The following is a 13,898-nucleotide window of genomic DNA, read 5'->3' on the forward strand; positions in this document are numbered from 1 at the left end:
TTCGTCCTGTGAAGGGTATGGGTTAAGCGTATGTAGGTAAAATATTTGGTAACCGGAATTCGGTATTTGTCCCGAATATCCTGAAAGGTATGTAGTTTATCGTTAGCGTATAGATCTTGTATATGAAGCATGCCATGGTCTATCCAGAGGTTTAGGTTTAGATGTGGAGAGAGGAAGTGTAGGGACGAAAGTGGAGTGGGAATTTGGAGATTGTCTTTGCGTAGTTGGGTAAGAGTAAGAAAATCCTCCCAAGCTGCTAGGGAAGCTCGTATACAAGGATTATGGTGCAAGTCCGTGGGATGTACTCCACGGGATATGAATAGTACATTGGGTAAGGCGTGTGGTAGGAATAGGGAGGTTTCCATCAGGGTCCAGGTCTTGTTAACAGTGGGCTGCCTCCAGAAGAAAAGCTGGTCAAGTAGAGCAGCAAGGTAATATGACTTCACATGTGGGAGGCCCGCTCCGCCTCTGGAGGGAGGGCGAATTAGAAGATCCGTAACACATCTAGGCTTTTTTGAGTTCCATATGAACTGATTCAGAATTGTCTGAAGTTTGGTAAAAAAGATATGAGGAACTGGGATAGGGAGTGTTCTAAAGATGTAGAGTATCTTGGGTAAGATACACATTTTAGGTGTAGCTATTCTACCTAACGTCGAGAGGGTAGTGGTGCGTAGGCCTTTAATCTCTTGTGGGATAGATTCAAGCAGTGGTTTAAAGTTAGTATTATACAGTTGGTTAGTCTTTGGAGTGAGTTTAATTCCTAGGTACGGAATAGTAATTCTTTCCCAAGTGAAGGGGAAGTGTTTAGAAATAAGGTTTTGGGTGTTCGCAGGTGTGTGAAGATTTAGTATGGAAGATTTCGGTGCATTAAGTTTGTAGTAAGATACTGATGTATAGTTTTGGATGTGCATTTGTATTGTGTTGAGGGATTTGTATGGGTTAGTGACCATTAGTATAATGTCATCTGCAAAGAGACTAATCTTGTGTTCGGATTTTAGGAACTTAAATCCTGTAAAGTTAGGGTCTTTTCTAAGGTTGGTTGCTAGTGGCTCAATAAGAAGAGCAAAAATTATAGGGGATAGTGGGCATCCTTGTCTAGTTCCGTTAGAGATATAGAAAGGTTGAGAAAGTGTGCCGTTGGTTAATACTTTGGTGGAGGGTCTAGAGTAAAGGGACATTATGGCTGACAACATCCAATCTGATATTCCAATTTTTTGCAGTGTATGTAGCATGAATTGCCAGTGAATGCGGTTGAACGCTTTTTCTGCATCGAGCGATAGTAGAAGCGAGGGTTGGGGATTTCATTCAAGGTGGTGTATTAAGGATAAGATTCGTCTTGTGGCGTCAGGGGCCTGTCTACCAGGAATAAATCCTACTTGGTCTGGGTGAATTAAAGTTGGTAGGTAGGGAAGTAGTCTCAGGGCTATTATCTTAGCGTATATCTTTATGTCTGTGTTGAGAAGTGAAATTGGTCTGTAGTTCTGTACTAATTGAGGGTCTTTGCCAGGCTTCGGAATGGTAGTAATTATTGATTGCAGCATTTCTTGGGGAAATTCTCCACTAGTAGCGGCGTGGTTATATAGAAGAGCTAGTGGTAGAGTGAGTTTGGGGGCAAGTGCTTTGTAATATTCATTGGTGAAGCCATCATTCCCGGGAGATTTGTTTAAAGGCAGGGTGCGTATAGTTCTCTCTATCTCAGGAGGGTCAATCGGTACAGAGATTGATGCAAGTTGGGAATGAGTTAAGCGCAGAAGATTAGTGTTAAGCAAAAACTGTTCGATTGATTGTGCTGTTGGCTGGATTGTATCAGGGTCATCTTTTAGGTTATACAGTGTCTGGTAGTAGGCCGCAAAAGCGTTGGCAATGTCTTGTGGGTTTGTCAGAATGTTTTGTGAGGTAGGGTGTCGGATTGTGGCTATCTTGGTTTTAAGTTGTTTTTGTTTAATAGTCTTGCTAAGGAGTGAGTTAGCTTTGTTACCTAGCGCATAAAATCTGGTTTTTGTTTTTTGCAGATTGGCGTCATATGCCTGTAGAAAAATGGTTCGTAATTTATTTCTATCAGAGTTTAGGGTCGCCATTATGGCTGGGTTTGGGTGCTGTTTATTCAATTTTTCATTAAGGCGGATAGAAGTCATAAGTCGGTCAATTTGTTGAGACCGTTGTCTCTTAATGCGGGAGTTTAATTGGATGAGGATACCTCTCATGTAGGCCTTGTAAGCCGTCCAGAGCGTGGTAATGGATATATCAGGGGTGGAATTAATATCAAAGAAAAGTTCATGAGCTTCTTGGATGTGCTTTAAATTTTCCGGTGTAGCTAAAAGAGCGGAGTTGAGTCTCCAGATAGGTGATAATGCTGTTTTTTGATCGTCGACCAAGGATATGTGGATCGGAGCATGGTCGGACCAGGTAATGGTCCCTATCTTGGATGATGTCACTTGTTGTAGTGTCCATTTGTCTGTTATAAACATGTCTATTCGTGAGTAGGAAAGATGCGGAGGGGAGTAGTACGTATAGTCCCGTTCAGAGCCATGTTGACATCTCCAAATATCATAGAGGTCATTGTCGTGAAGAAATTGGTTAAAAGTAGGTTTAGTATATATGGTAGTGGAAGATGAGTCTATATCCGAATTCCCCAAAATGTTAAAATCGCCACCAACTATGAGTTTCCCTTGTTTATGTAAGGAGATGGTTCTGAAAAGTTTCCGGTAGAAGCGTAACTGTTTGCAGTTTGGGCCATAAACATTTACTAGAGTGTGGGTCTTGTCATTTATTTGGCACACTAATATATGGAAGCGTCCTTGTGGATCCGCTGTCTGTGAAATAATACGGAATGAAAGAGAGTCATTTATGGCCGTGAGCACTCCATTTTTCTTAGTGGTGTTGGTCGCCATGAATATTTGAGAGAATCGGTGAAGGTATAATTTGGGTGATTTGTTAGCAGCGAAGTGTGTTTCCTGTATGAAGAGTATGTCCGCTCGTGACTTCCGTGCTTCTTTAGATAGTAGTGACCGTTTATAAGGTGAATTGAGACCTCGGACGTTTAAGGACAGAAAGTTAATCATTGGTGTTTGTAATTCCAGGATTTTCCGTTAACTGGAGTGTTATTTGGGAGAATCAGATGAGTATGTATTTTTCCATGAGGGTAGATGATCAAATGTATGTGGCGTATATGTGACTCAATTGAAGCGATAAAAAGAGTATTCCAATCTGTGTCGCCGTAGATGATCTTAGAGAATGGAGTGGATGTCCAATGGTGCCAGGGTAAGGAAGTGGTGAGGATAGGGGAAACAATAAAAAAACATTTGCGAAAAATGCAAACATCGCGAGTAGCCAAGTTTGCTACCTCTAAACTGGGGGGTTCAGGAGAGCTTGATCGCCGGGTGGTGGTCAAGCTAATTGCAAGAAGGAAAAAACCTTTGATCAGAGTTGAAGGGTGTAGGCCAAACGCCAGACAAATTAAGTGTATGAGTGGCTCCTGGGAGAGCGGATAAGTATGTTGAATGGTAAAGAAAAGTGTGCCCTGTAAGGGCTATGTTGCGTCCATAGAACTTTGCGTAGGATCCTGCGTTTCCGCAGGGATGATATTCCAGGATTTTAGCAAATCCAGGCCTGCTTCCAGTGTTTTGATGGTAAAGATCCTACCATTTTGTCGCACCGTTAACTTGGTGGGGAATCCCCATTGGTAGGCTATGCCGTGGTTTCTGAGGGCCTTGGTGATTGACAGCATGCGTTTCCTGTTAAGGAGGGTCGCCTTGGATAAATCCGCATATAAGCAGAGATTGGCGTGTGACGGCGGGATCGGTGGCGGATTTCGGGCAGCTGACATGATTTTGTCTTTCACGTGGTAAAAATGAATGCGTGCTAAGACATCTCTAGGTGTAGATGCTGGTAAAAAGGAGGGTTTAGGTAGGCGATGCGCCCGGTCAATTGCAAGTTCCAGGTCAGACACTGATGGCACGAGGATTTTGGCAAATTGCTGTATGTATGGGATTAGGTCATCGTTTGCCACAAATTCAGGTATTCCTCTGAACTTGATATTATTGCGCCTTGACCTATCTTCCAGGTCGGCCAATTTTTGGTTAATTTGTTCTATGTCAGCTGAGTGGTCTGCATGAGCGTCAATTAAATTGTTGTGCGCCGTGATGATGTCTCCTATGTTGTTCTCAATGTGGCTTATTCTGCGCTCCTGGTTTTGTACTATATTTGACAATTGGCTGAGTGACGTGAGAATATCATTATGTAGCGTTTGGCGCAGGGATGTGAGCATATTTCTCATGCATATTTCTGTGAGCGGTATATCTGACGCAGGGAATGCATCTATATCTGATGTATGTGTTGTGGTTTCCGGGGCCTGTATTAATGCGCTGGGATCCTGCTCTAGCCGCGGCTTAGATTTAGCCGGGCTTCGTGATGTAGGGGATAGTGGGGGTGACAACTCACCAGGGTCCCCGGGATAGAGCAGGTGCTGCAGCCTGGGATCCTTTTGCTGGGACCTGTAGTCCTCCTGCTGGTCTCTGCCATCCTCTCCCTCTTTGCAGCCGCGGGCGCCATCTTGGATTCCCGGCCCGACTGCAGGGAAGAACAGGGTCAGTTTACCTGGCTGATCCGCCGTTTTTTTCCTCCTGGGCATAGCTGTAGGGGATCGGGTAAGGTATGGGATCGGTGCGGTGCTGTTTCTGAGTCCCAGGGCCGGTGTGTGCCGTTTTGTGTCTGGCGGGTGGACGGAGCCGTTTCACTGCACGTCCACCTTCAGTGCTGGCCGCGCATGCGCCCTCGCTAATCTCACTTTTAAACACAGATCTTAAAATATATGCTAAAATTTTAGCTAATCGTCTATTAAATATTACTCCCCTTCTTATTCAGGCTGACCAGGTAGGGTTTGTAAAAGGCCGACAGGCCGAAGATGGCACCTATAGGATACTCAACCTGATGCATTTAGTTGAATCCAAGGGACTCCAGGCTGTGTTCTTGGCTTTGGATGCCGAGAAGGCGTTTGACAGGGTTCACTGGCAATATTTGGATGCTACCCTAACCAAATTTGGGATCACTGGCTTCATAAAGTCGGCCATCATGGCATTATATACTGTTCCCTCCGCCCAGGTGTTTACCTCTAATGCCCTATCTGCTCCTTTTTTTTTTAGTATTAACAATTTTTATTGATTTTCTTGTTCAAAATTTTTATTTTGTTTGTAGGGAGGGGTAACAAAGATAAAACAAATAAAGTATACAATATACAATACTTATACAGTGAAATTTTTTGGAAGTGTAGTATTAACCGTAAACATCAGAACGGCAACAGGTAAGAACTGGTTAACAATATTAGGTGGGGAATGTGAAAGTGGGAGAAGACAGGGGGAGGGTATGCGACTCTGCTAATGAGAAGAAAAAAAAAGAAAAAGGAGCTGTAAAAGTAAAGGGGAGGGTACCAGAATAGTCAGGGGTGTTGGTTATGGGGTGAGAAGAGTTTCATCAAAGTTAGAGGGTAGAAAGTGTTCTACCCATGGGTCCCAAATCATCCTAAATTTGGGGATAGTATGCAAGATTGTGGCTTCTACTTTAGCATGGATCATCGCCTGGGTTACTTTGTTTCGGACCGCGGTAATGTTAAGTGACGTAGACTTCCATGATTTGGCAATGACCTGTTTGGCAGCTGTAGTAACCTGCAATAGAAGCTTAAATTGTAGTTTCGTGACTTCAGGTGGTCGTAGGTTAAGCAACGCTGTTAGCGGGTTAGGATGGAGGTGTTTCGTACTTAATAAGGAGAGCATTTTGAATATTTCCGTCCAGAAGATCCTGGCGGTTGGGCACTCCCACCATGTATGGAAGAAAGTGCCTGGGTCTACGCAACCTCTGAAGCATGCGGAAGAATAGTTAGGGGTATATTTAGCTATTCTCGCTGGTACTAAGTACCAACGGGTTAAGACTTTGTAGTTGGTCTCCAAAGCCACAATATTCTGCGACGACCCCTTGGTGGTAGACCAAATACGGTCCCAATCCGAGGGATCAATTTTGTGGCCTAGGTCTAAATCCCATTTCCATACGTAAGAAGGTAGGGAAGCTTCAGATGGGGTTGTAAGGAGAGAGTACAGGTAAGAAATGAGGCCACGTCTGTGTGGGTCTTTACTACAATTTCGTTCAAAGGAGGACATGGCTTGTGTGGGGTTAGCAACTATTGCGTAAGTGGCGTAGAAGTGTTTCAATTGCAAGTAGCGGAATATTTCTGAAGGCGGAAGTGCATGAGTTTCACGTAATGAGTCAAAGGACCGGAGTTTATTCCTGAGCATGAAGTGATGAGCTCGAGTGAGATCCGCCAAAAGCCAGCGGTTAAAGGAGTGCGGAGAGGACCAAGCCGGAGGAAAGGCAGGATTTCGGATATAGGAGAGGAGAGGATTATGTGGTGACTGTAGATGATACCGGGATTTCAGCTTATCCCAAAGATGCAAAAAATGTAAGGTGATAGGGTTAGTAATCGGACGGCGATCTATAGGTCTTAGCCAGAGAAGATTAGCTATGGATAAGGGATCACAATCAATCGATTCCATGAAAACCCATTGTGGAGTTTCATAAGTTGCATGGTATTTCGGCAGTTGTGCTATATGGGCCGCCTGGTAATATTTACTGACGTCTGGAAGACCAAGACCGCCATTAGACTTGGAAAGAAAGAGGGTAGAGCGAGGGACACGTGGACGGGTCCCACCCCAGACAAAGGAGAAAATGCGGCACTGTAATGTGCGCAGATAATGGGCAGGCACTGGAATTGGAAGAACTCTAAACAGGTATAGTATTTTGGGGAGGATGGACATTTTCACGACTGCTATTCTGACCAACCATGCTAGTGGGAGGGAGGACCATTTGGACATGAGTGTAGTAAGTTGAGCTAAGATTGGGATGTAGTTGGCGGCATAAAGATCGGAAACGTTCGGGGTAAGTTTTATACCTAAGAAGGGGATGGATCCTTGTGACCATGAGAGCGGAAGGATCTGTTTTAGTCGGGTCAGATCATCCTGGGATAAAGAAATATTAAGGGCCAGTGACTTCCTGGGATTTATAAGAAGACCCGAAAGAGAACCGAACCTTTCGAGCAGGTGGAGAAGAGTAGGAGTAGAGATCAAGGGGGAGGTTAGAAAAAGTAGCACATCATCACCCGCGAATAAACATAGTTTGTGGCAGGTACCCCCGATCTCAATACCACGGACATCCGGACTGGCCCTTATCAGAAGCGCCAATGGCTCAATAGCTAAAGCAAATAGTAAGGGGGACAGTGGGCAACCCTGTCTAGTGCCACGTGATATGGGAAACCTGGCTGACCGATGCCCTAAGTATTTGATTCTGGCCGAAGGTTCTTGATAAAGAGAGAATATCCATGTTAGAAAATGGGGGCCAAATCCCCAACGGTGCAGGATATACCGTAAATATGGCCAGGAGACTGTGTCGAAGGCCTTGCAAATGTCTAGAGACAGAAAACAAGCAGGAATCTTGCGAGTCTGAGCTATGTGAGCGAGAAGGGTTGCTCGACGGACATTGTCACCAGCCTGCCGAGTCGGCATAAAGCCTACCTGGTCATTGTGGATTAGGGACCCAATACATGTGTTAAGTCGAGTCGATAAAATTTTTGCTAACAGTTTAATGTCTATGTTAAGAAGAGATATTGGTCTGAAGTTGGACCACTGCGTGTCATCTGTATGTGGTTTGGGGATCATTGAGATGGTAGCCTGCAACGTTTCAGAGTTAAAGGTATGACCGGTCAGGATTGCATTAAACGCGTCAGTGAGGAGAGGTGTGAGAAGGTGAGCAAACTTTTGGTAGTAGGTGGCGGAGAAACCGTCAGGGCCCGGACGCTTACGAGGCTTTAGTAGTTTGATAGCATTTAAAGTTTCAGCTGTGGGGGGCGCATGCGCGGCCGGCTCGGAGATGGACGCTCTGTAGCTGCAGCTCCGTCCATCCGCCAGCACTAACGCGGCACACTACGGCCCCAGGGAAAACCGACATCAAACAGCTGACCACGGAGGGTGCCCGCAGCCCACTAGACATGCCCCGCAGGAAAAAAAGCCCGGGGCAACCAGGGAAACTAACGTTTTTCTTCCCGGCCGTTCAGCCGGGAATCCAAGATGGCGGCCGCCACGAGGATGCACAGGGAGACAGCAGAAGCCAGGAGGGGGACTACAGCTCCCAGCATGTCGATCCCAGGCTGAGGCATCAACTATACCCAGGGGACCCGGGTGAGTTGTCTCCCCCACTGTCACCCACGTCCTGCAGCCCTGTAAAATCTAAGCCTCGGCTTGACAGAGACCCTGAAGATGCATCCCAGGCCCTAAACTTTATACCCCAACCAGCATTTTCAAACATGTCTGACTTAGACGCATTCCCAGTATCTGACCAACCGCTAACTGAAATTTGTATGAAGAATATGCTGACATTACTACGCCAAACTTTGCATAATGATATTTCCGCGCCATTGGCCCAAATTACTACTCTAGTGCAAAGCCAGGACCGCAGGATCCGCCATATTGAAACCAACATAGCGGATATAGTAGAAGCGCACAATGATTTGATTGATGCCCATGCGGAACACACGTTAGATATCAAACAAATCAATCTCAAATTGGCTGATATGGAAGATCGCTCACGCCGCAATAACATTAAAATTAGAGGAATTCCTGAAACGGTATCTAACGAGGCATTACTTCCATACTTGCATTATTTTTTCAAGCTACTAATCCCCACACTCACTGAAGTAGAGGCTATAACCGATCGAGCACATCGCCTACCTAAGCCCTCTTTCTTGTCTGCAACTATCCCTAGAGATGTGCTTGTCCGCATACACTTCTACCATATTAAGGAAAGAATCATGATGGCGGCCAGGAACCCTCCTCCAATACCATCCTCACATGCGAATTTGCGCCTTTATGCGGATTTATCCAAAGCCACACTTGCTAACAGAAAGAAAATGATACCTATCACAAAAGCGCTTAGAAATCACAATATGGCCTATCAATGGGGATTCCCCACTAAGCTAATAGTGCGTCATCAAGGCAGAACCTATAATATTAAAAATCTAGAGGCAGGCCTGGACTTCCTTAAAACCTGGAGCATTTTACCAGCAGACCCACAGAAAAACAACCCTGGTTCCGTTCAAAACATGGAAGCAACCTGAAGGGCTAAGCGGCACTGGCCGTGGATATATTTCCTACACTCTTTCCCTGGAGGCGTTCCTTAACCTCGTATGCTTCTGGCGATCGGCCTGCACCAAGTAATTTACAATTTCACAGTTATGTGTAGATATGACTCTCTTGAGGGTCATATCCGGTTTGACTCCCCCACCTTTGTTGTAGCACACATAGCTACACCGTTTACTTGCTTTATGCGCAAGTTTCTTTTTAATGTTAATTTTCCATCCTCTTTTTTCCCTCCTACTGGCACCGACAAGTGTTCACATCTGACACACTGCTTTTTTCCTACGGCCATGACTACCACTGGAATAACTAACAACGCGACTATGCCTGTAAACCGAGACTCTAACTACAAATGATTATCATCAAATCCTTTAATGTACGAGGCCTTAACTCCCCATTCAAGAGATCGATGCTAGCAAGAGAAATCCGGAAATATAATACTGACATACTCTTCGTGCAGGAATCACATTTTGCCACGGACAAAACCCCGAAACTGTATATACCTCGTTTCTCTCAACTATTTATGGCAACCAACGGGAAAAAAAAGAACGGAGTTATTATCGCTATCAATGACGCCCTCTCTTTCACACCTACCTCCACTATAATTGACCCGCAAGGGCGCTTTGTTATCTTGGTATGCCTAATTAATGAGATCTCGTACACCTTGGTGAATGTTTATGGTCCTAATAGCAAACAATTGAAATTCTTTCGGAAACTCCACAACCTTATCTCCCAACATCAGAAAGGCAGACTTATTATTGGCGGAGACTTTAATATTCTTAGTGACTCACTTCTGGACTCTTCCTCTAATAAAAAACCCAGCAACCTCAATTTTAACCGCTTTATGCACGAACATGACTTATATGACATATGGAGATGCCAACATGGTGCGGAAAGAGACTACACCTACTTTTCACCGTCACATCTGTCATATTCTAGAATTGATATGTTTCTTACGGACAAATGGACTTTACAACATGTGAAGTCCTCCCAAATTGAAACTATAACGTGGTCTGACTATGCACCGGTCACCATTTCCTTGGATGACACCCAGCAATCGGCAATTCCGCCTATCTGGAGACTCAACTCTGCGATTCTGAATACACCAGAAAACCAGAAATTCATATTAGATGCACATGATTTATTTTTTGAAACTAACATTACTCCGGAAATTTCTATTACCACACTTTGGCTAACATACAAAGCTTATATGAGAGGTATTCTCATCCAATTAACTTCCCGCGTAAAAAAACAACGATCTCAGCAAATAGACCTACTCCTTGCTTCTATACGTAGAAACGAGGAGATTAATAAACAAAATCCAAATGCCACTATAACCGCGGCTTTAAATCAAGATAGGGAAAAACTTCGCACTGCTCTTTTACACATTTATGACACGAACCTCCAAAGAACAAAATCCCAATACTATGCGCTTGGTAACAAGACTAACTCTTTTCTTGCCAAAACCATTAAACAGAAACGAATTAAAAACAAAATAGCCACGATTCAGCATCCTACTTCCAGTACCCCTCTATCTAATCCACAAGACATAGCTAATGCGTTTGCGAGTTATTATCAATCGCTATACAACTTAAAAGATGACCCTGACACAACGCAACCAACAAACCTCTCAATTGATAATTTCTTAAGCCAAACTGAACTTCCCCATCTTACACCTACTCAATTGACCTCCCTCTCTGTGCCGATTTTACCTGCAGAGATTGAGAAAATCATAACTAAACTCCCCATGAACAAATTTCCGGGAAACGACGGATTTACTAATGAGTTTTATAAAAAGTTTGCGACTAATCTCAAATCACATCTATCTGACCTTTATAACCACGTAGCTTCTAAAGGAGAATTTCCTGCTGATATGCTACAGTCAATAATCTCTACTATCCCGAAACCGGGTAAAAACCCCCAATTAGTCCAAAACTATAGACCAATTTCATTACTTAATACGGATCTGAAAATATATGCCAAAATAATAGCCCAACGACTCCTTCCGTACCTGCCGACGCTGATCAAAGCGGATCAGGTGGGATTTGTACCAGGTAGACAGGCCCCTGATGCGACTCGTCGACTTATATCATTAGTAAACCTTCTTGAATCAAACAAACAACCTTCAATTCTCCTATCGCTTGACGCAGAAAAAGCGTTTGACCGCATTCACTGGCGTTTTATGTCATTAACTCTTCAAAAACTTGGTATTACGGGTTGGATATTATCAGCGATTCTATCCCTTTACTCCAAACCTTCAGCCAGAGTCCTCACTAATGGTACGCTTTCACAACCATTTCAAATATCTAATGGTACTAGGCAAGGCTGTCTCCTATCCCCTATAATTTTCGCCCTACTAATAGAACCACTAGCATCCAACCTTAGAAATGACTCCGATTTTTCAGGGATTAAATTTTCTCAGCAAGAACACAAAATCAGTCTTTTTGCGGACGACATTATCCTAATGATTACGAACCCCTGTAAATCTCTCGCCTCAATCCGTTCACACATACAAAAATATGCAGATGTATCCTATTACAAACTAAATTAAACCAAATCTTCAATTTTAAATCTTCATACTCCTCCACAGACCCAAGCTCGCCTTGAAAAACAATTCCCCTTTAAATGGGAAAAACACAGTATCCCCTATTTGGGGATTAAACTTACTTCCACAACCAATCAACTCTATGCTGAAAATTTTAAACCCCTAATAGATATCATACCACATGAGCTTAGGAGCTTGCGCACAACCACGCTATCAATGCTAGGTAGAGTAGCGGCTATTAAAATGTGTATATTGCCAAAGATATTATATATCTTTCATACGTTACTTATATCTATACCCTCCTCCTTTTTCTCCGTAATGCAAAAAATTCTAAATAAATTTCTATGGAATGCCAAAAGGCCCAGATGTTCTACAAACCTTCTGATCCGTCCGCCTTCCAGAGGAGGAGCTGGTCTCCCACATTTAAAATCTTATTATCAGGCGGCTCTACTAGACCAGCTCTTCTACTGGTGGCACCCTACTCAGGAAAAAATCTGGACCACTATGGAACCTTACAGATATCCACAAGGTGCCTTAACAGATTTGCTCTTCATGCCTCGTACAACACTGATTGGACATACTTACACACATCCATGTATCCAGGCTTCACTAACAGCTTGGCATGAGCTCTTGACAAGCACTCATTCACAGAAAACTAACATACACATCCCGACCCCTATTTCCGCTCTGCAATTTCTCTCTCTCAATTTAAATCTAAAGGCCTGGATAGAGTTAGGTATTAATCATATCCAAGATATTTTTGCTAACCATGGACTCGAATCATTCCAGACACTGCAGAAAAAATTCCATCTTCCTAATACGGAACACTTCACTTTTCTGCGAATATTCCATTTGCTTCATAAAACGGATATTCCTGTTAAAATAGACCTCCCAGCTACTGCTCATCATTTCCTACATAAGACCAATTACCCAAAGAAAGGGATCTCAATTTTTTATACGTTACTTACTGAAGCATATTTCACGACCCACTCATCATCCCTTACTAATTGGGAGAAGGACTTCCTCTCCCCAGTGACCCCTCATACATGGCAAATGACTTTTGTCACTACACACAAAGCTTCGAAATGCAGCTCCCACTGGGAATCATATTTAAAAATTCTCCACCAATGCTACTTGACCCCTGCCAAATTATCCATCTATTATCCGCAGCAATCAAAAACCTGCTGGAGACAATGTGGTGAAACCGGTTCACTCTTACATGTGTTATGGTCTTGCAAGTCCCTCAAATCATACTGGAACAAAGTGTTCCAATTGATTTCCTCAGTTACAAACTCACCTACGATTCTTGACCCGGGATTAGCGCTTCTACATCTAACGATAGAACAATTCCCTGTACGCTCACGCACTATTATCATACACATTCTGGCAGCAGCCAAGACTAACATTATGAGGCTTTGGCGTTCTACTTCACCTCCTCTACTAGCCCGTCTCATTGCTGACCTCAACTTGCAATGTGAGATGGAGAAAAGAGCGGCCTTTCGAAACTCTTCTTATCACAAATTCACTTTAAACTGGTCTCGATGGCTAACACATCCCAATTGCTCAATCACATGATTACGAACCTTATCCCTAGGACATGTTGAATTTGCAGAACATCGGTGCCCCTTCTTCCCCCTTCCACTCTTTTCTATACCCGTTTTCACCCTCTGTTTAATACTCTCACGGTTTTCTACTTCTTATGATGGTTCACAATCTAATGAACATACCTCTCTTATAAGTATGAATCTGTTAAATGAACATCCAGCCGGATGGTGGGTGTTTTGTACCTCACTTTCATTATTGTCCAATGTTTCGTTTATGTGAACCCTACATTTGATTATATCTCGATATTACGTGTTTGTTTAAAAAACTTTCAATAAAAAACTATTTGAAAATAAAGTTTCAGCTGTGGTAATAGGTTGCTCCAGCGCATGTAAGTGATTATCGGAGAGTTTCGGGAACGGGAGGGAGGTAAAGAGGGCGTCAGCCTGAGAGGAGTCAAAGGGTGTAGAAGTAGAGTACAGCCGTGAAAGATGTTTATGGAAGATATGCAAGATCCGTTCTGGATTACTCGTAAGATGATCAGATGAGGTACGCAAACGGATAGGTTTAATAATCCGGTCTAGCCTACGGAGGGAAAGAGCTAGGAAGGTGCCAGGTTTGTTGGCTTTTGTATAAAA

This window comes from Staurois parvus, unplaced genomic scaffold (genome assembly GCF_062004578.1).
Source record: "Staurois parvus isolate SC_StPar_1 unplaced genomic scaffold, SC_StPar_1.0 ptg000769l, whole genome shotgun sequence".
Classification (NCBI taxonomy): domain Eukaryota; kingdom Metazoa; phylum Chordata; class Amphibia; order Anura; family Ranidae; genus Staurois; species Staurois parvus.